At 45.2% G+C, this 6,000-nt stretch overlaps 1 pseudogene; it reads right to left on the reverse strand.

Annotated features, from left to right (window-relative positions):
- Positions 1–40: 40 nt before the first annotated feature.
- Positions 41–2,744, reverse strand: LOC113012016 (GTPase IMAP family member 4-like; annotated as a pseudogene).
- Between the last annotated feature and the right edge of the window lie 3,256 nt (positions 2,745–6,000).

The following is a 6,000-nucleotide window of genomic DNA, read 5'->3' on the forward strand; positions in this document are numbered from 1 at the left end:
CCAAAATTTTCCTGGGGAATAATTTAATCCTCCAAAATCTTCATTGTATGTGGCAGCAATCTGAGACTCTCACTGCTAAAGCACCAACTGTAGCTCCAACAGCTGCTCCAGCAGCAATTCCAACTGCCAAACCTATCGGACCGCCTGCAATTCCAAACACACCTCCAATGGCAGCACCACAGGCTGCTGCAACAGCTATTGCTGGTGCTGAAGTGAAGTCATTTGATTTTTCAGCTCTGGCTCTGGCTTCATAATGATATCTCATCTGCACCTTGCACTTCTCTCTGGTGGCCCTTCCTCCATATTTGGCTCTCAGTTTATCAAGCTCTCTCTGCTTCTGTGCTTCCATCTCCTTCAGGAGTCGCTCTTTCTCCTTTTCTATGGCTGCCTCTGCTTTCATGAACATTGCATTTGTATAGTAACCTCCACCACAGTCATCTTGTCAATTTTGTCCAGGAGCTGAGAGATTTGTTTGGGATCTTTGATTTCATTGTTGAAGACATGGTATCTGTTACCACACTTTCGAATGATGGCTATGAGATCAGGACTTTCTGAAATAAAGTTTTCAATGGTTTGCTTCTTTAACTGGTCTCCATGTGTAAATAACACCATTGTGTATTTTGCTCCATCTTCACCAAAGGTGGTCTGGATCATCTGAACAGTATCTTTCTCTTCCTGAGTGAACCTGCCCAGCTGAAGAACCACAAGGAAGGCATGAGGACCAGGGGCAGACAGAGAGATGCACATCTTGATCCTATTCAATACTTCTTCTTGAGTGAAATTCGTGTCAAAAAGGCCTGGAGTATCATTGACAGCTACCTTTCGACCGTCAACATTCCCCTTTGCTTTATGGCATTCAGATGTCAGAGAGGATGGTGACAGTTCTGATTCAAAGGCCTCTCTCCCCAGGATTGTGTTTCCTGCTGCACTCTTCCCCACTCCCGTCTTCCCCACAAGAACAATCCTCCTTTCATCTGAATCCATGGCACCTTTGTACCCTGTTGGACAGAAACACACTGTTCATCATACAGTGCTTTGTTGTTCAGGGTGGCATGCACATGCAAAATGCAAAAAACATATTTTATATGCTGCTTAGAGATGGTGGTAACTCTTAAAGCTGAACCAGTGAGAACCTAATAAGAATCAATAAGAGAACTGATAAGGAAATTTTGACATCCAACAGGTGAAACAGCTCAGAGATTCTCAGTTTTAGTTAATATTGGATTTAAATGCTTATCTCTTGTCTTTGATAATGCCAAAATAAACAAAAAGATTCTAAAGAAATGTTTTGGGGGATTTAAACAGATTTCATGGGAAAAAGGCTTCTCTAGTATTCAATCAGAGTGCTCAAGCCCTGTGTGAAAAGTGATTGCTCCCCTTTCCAGAAATGGCGAAAACATGGAACCATGGTGAAGCTTCCCAGGGGTGTCCAGCTGACCAAGAGTGCAGTGATCACTCATCCAAGAAGTCACAAAAGACCCCAGAACATTTGCCTCAGTTGAAGTCAGTGTTCATGACTCCACCAAAAGAATGTGTCTGGAAGAAAACATCTTGATGATCCCAAAGACCTTTTGGAAAATACTCTGTAAATGAGGGTGTATTGTGATAAACAGCTGAAACACCCAATGAGTTGGGGGTGCACAACTGATGATGTTTCGTATTCGTGACAAATGGTGGTTTACATTAGTCTTCAACTAACTGAAGAATTACATTACTGAAAACACCTAAGGTCAGTTAAAGAAAACTTGCTTCACTGATCCTGTGACAAAGTGGCTGGACTGAATGCCATTTGTCACTTGCATATATTGTTATTTTGTGTTCTGTTATCTTATAGTCAATCATAATGCTTTAATTAGTGATGTGCGATACCACTGATTTCCTTTCCGATCCGACACCAAGTAAAATTCAGGGTGGTATCGACGATACTGATCCGATACTGATACTTTGTACAAAAACGTATTTTATTTATTGCATCTTTTATTGTATCTCAAATTATAGAGTCATAATGATTACAGGACATTCGATTAATTGTTCTTATCACTTAATAATGCAGAATTCATCATATAGAAATAAAAAAACTGAAGTTGTGCGCTATTTGAACACGTTGCCTGCCTGCGGCACTAAAGGACTCCGTGAAAGACGTCTGTCTCGCCCTAGCAGCACCTGTCCTGTCCCTCTCCTCTCCTCCTCTTCAATTTGCCTCAACATATGCTCATCATATTCTGTGATATGATTTACTCTGAGGTGTTTGACAAGGTTAGTGGAGCTGCCACAACACCTTACTTTTTTGCCACATGTATCGCAAACCACGCCTCGGCTTGTTTGTGGATGTAAAATACGTCCGCACATGACTCCATTTATGCGCAGCCATTGTTGTGAGTGTGCATGCCAAGGGGCTGCAACACATTTATACATCCGTATTTCGCACATGACTATGAAAGGCGGAAGAGGAAGTAGTTCCTTCCTATGTAGACAATCTGAATGATATAGTTTCTTTCCATTGTGTTCCCATTAATGGAACTGGCCTGAGGATCAGCTCTGAAAAGTCGAAGCTCATGCACGTCAGCTCCATGGACCCACGACGGGGGATCTACATCGGGACACAGCTGCTAGAAGAAGTGGAGAACCTACCTCGGTAGCGCGATTTCCCATGACGGCAACGCGGAGGTGGATGTCAAGTGCCACACTGGAAAGGCAGCTGCGGTATTTCGGAGGATGAACAAGATCTGGTTCTCCCCGACCATCTCCCTCAAGATCAAACTCCGCGTGCTTAATTCGATCGTGATCCCAACTGCCATTTATGCCAGCGAGACTTGGAAGGTATCGGCCTGCATCAACACCAAGCTCGACGTCTTCCAGCAGCGATGTCTTCGCCGGATTCTGAAGATCCGCTACACCGACCACATCACCAACGAGGAGGTCCTGCGAAGGAGTGGCACAGTCAAACTTCACAACATCGTTGCATGCCAAAGACTCCGACTGGCCGGCCATATCCTCCGCATGGATGATGCATGGATTCCAAAAACAGCGATGTGCTGGCAACCCCTGGGCATTAAAAGACCACGAGGACATCCCCGCAACACCTGGTGAAGGTCCATCAAGACCTAAAGACATCGAACATATCATTGGAAGAAGCTGAAGCCCGCACACAAGATCGAGCCTGGTGGCGTTCGTTTGCCACCCGATATGCCACATAAGGCATGGGAGGTTCTAAGTCTAAGTAAGTAAGTCCTGTTAATGATAAACTACAAATTTACCCTAAATTACTAAAATATCAATATTTTAATGTGAGAATCGATTCTACAACATAAATGACTGGTATCGGAGGAATCGATATTTCAGTATCAATCAGCACATCTCTAGCTTTAATGTAGACACTGCACATGTAACCTTGGCTCTACATACTATCCCGGGTCTGTTTGTGGTAGCATTGTCTATATATTGAGGCGATCGTGGCTCAAGAGTTGGCAGTTCGTCTTGTAATCGGAAGGTCGCCAGTTCGAGCTCCTGCTCCGACAGTCTCAGTCATTGTGTCCTTGGGCAAGACACTTCACCTGTTGCCTACTGGTGGTGGTCAGAGGGCCCAGTGGCGCCAGTGTCCGGCAGCCTCGCCTCTGCCAGTGCGCCCCAGGGCAGCTGTGGCTACAATGTAGCTTGCCATCACCAGTGTGTGAATGTGTGTGTGAATGGGTGGATGACTGAATGTAGTGTAAAGCACTTTGGGGTCCTTAGGGACTAAATAAAGCGCTATACAAATACAGGCCATTTACCATTTATTCATTACATCTCTGCAAATGTTCTTAAAGCGAAATGCCACTTCATCATTAGTTGATTTGAATCTTTCATTTGTTTATGTAGTTTGGTTATACTTACCATTGTGTGTTCCTTGGTGCAGGTCCTATATGTGAAACAGGTATATGGGAATGGCCGCCCCAGTACTTCCTGATTTTATAGGATATGATGTCACTGATCATATCAATTGGGTGTAACCAAATGAAGGGCTGTTTCTTTTGTGTAAAATTGTTTATTTCATTTAAAATAACCTCACGAGTCAGATTAAGTGAAGAGATTGACTTTTCACACCGTTTAGTTGGGTAAATGAGTTTGTTAAGTGGAAAAATGATTTTATTCCTGTTTCTTTGTCTAGACTGTGTTATTTAGCCTACCCTATATTCTCGATGGTAGAGGTTAATGAGGTTCAGATGTGAATGGAATTCTGTATAAAGCAGGTGAGATTTTGACTGTCAGGTTCTTATGTTTTGTGAAACATTTGTTGAAAGGCAATGCTAGAAAATAAAGAAGACTTAAAAGTAGGGATGGGTATTGATAAGATTTTCACGATTCCGATTCCATTTTCGATTCTGTTTAACGATTCAATTCTTTATCGATTCTCTTATTGATTCTTTTAAAAAAAAAGGAGAACACTAAGGCCGATTAGCTTAGAACTTTGTTTTATATCTTCCCTTTGAACAAGATAGAAATTTAGGAGTAGCATGGCCTTATAAACCCAACAGTGAGATATTAAGAGATCTAGCCTATGGCTCTTCAATGGGGTTTCACAGGGTCCCCGGGGAAAAAAATTGTAAATGTAAAATAATAAAATAAATATTCTTCTGTAGCAATAACAAAGTATAACATAAATTATTCTGTAACAATTACACAAGAATATCCAGTAATGTCCCTGCCTACAATTAAACACATTCCCTTACCGAAAATTTGAGGGCATCTGCTGTGGCAAATGGGTGCAAGCCTTTTACCACAAACTGAGTCACTGCTCGGTGACATTCGTCTATCCTGGCCTGAAAGTAGACGCTACCGGTAGACTGCAGCGACAACTGCCAGCGAGCGCCAGCCAGACTCTGTCTGTCTCTCTCATCATGGTCACCTAAATGCAGCACACAGTAATGGCAGGTTTTGTAATAAGGCAGATCACACTAACATAATATGCACTGTTAGTTGATTATTTACCTGCTGCATTAACGGGAGAGGACGTACAAACGTTACCGCTGCTGCTGGGTTGAGATTCATGAGTCTGGAGTGGAATTAAAATCACGACATTCATTTAAGGTCATCGCGTGTTTTGTGAGCAAATGCTTTTGCATATTTGTAGTGTTCCATCCATCCATCCATTTTCATCCGCTTTGTCCGGGGCCGGGTCGCGGGGGCAGCAGCCTAAGCAAAGAGGCCCAGACCTCCCTCTCCCCAGCCACCTCCTCCAGCTTATCCGGGGGAATACCAAGGCGTTCCCAGGCCAGCCGAGAGATATAATCTCTCCAGCGTGTCCTGGGTCTGCCCCGGGGCCTCCTCCCGGTGGGACATGCCTGGAACACCTCACCCAGGAGGCGCCCAGGGGGCATCCTTGTCAGATGCCCGAACCACCTCAGCTGGCTCCTTTCGATGTGGAGCAGCAGCTGCTCTACTCTGAGCCCCTCCCGGATGGCCGAACTTCTCACCCTATCTCTAAGGGAGAGGCCAGCCACCCTTCGGAGGAAGCTCATTTCTGCCGCTTGTATCCGCGATCTCGTTCTTTCGGTCACTACCCACAGCTCGTGGCCATAGGTGAGGGTAGGGACGTAGATCGACCGGTAAATTGAGAGCTTCGCTTTTACACTCAGCTCCCTCTTCACCACGACGGACCGGTGCAGCGTCCGCATTACTGCAGCTGCAGCCCCAATCCGTCTGTCGATCTCCGGCTCCCTTCTCCCATCACTCGCGAACAAGACCCCGAGATACTTGAACTCCTCCACTTGGGGCAGGAACTCATCCCCGACCCGGAGTGGGCACTCCACCCTTTTCCGGCTGAGAACCATGGCCTCAGATTTGGAGGTGCTGATCCTCATTCCCGCTGCTTCACACTCGGCTGCGAACCGCTCCAGTGCGAGCTGGAGGCCCTCACCCGATGAAGCCAACAGAACCACATCATCTGCAAAAATCAGAGATGAGATTCTGAGGCCACCAAAGCGAAAGCCCTCCGCCACTTGGCTGCGCCTAGAAATCCTG

Source organism: Astatotilapia calliptera, chromosome 19 (genome assembly GCF_900246225.1).
Source record: "Astatotilapia calliptera chromosome 19, fAstCal1.2, whole genome shotgun sequence".
Classification (NCBI taxonomy): domain Eukaryota; kingdom Metazoa; phylum Chordata; class Actinopteri; order Cichliformes; family Cichlidae; genus Astatotilapia; species Astatotilapia calliptera.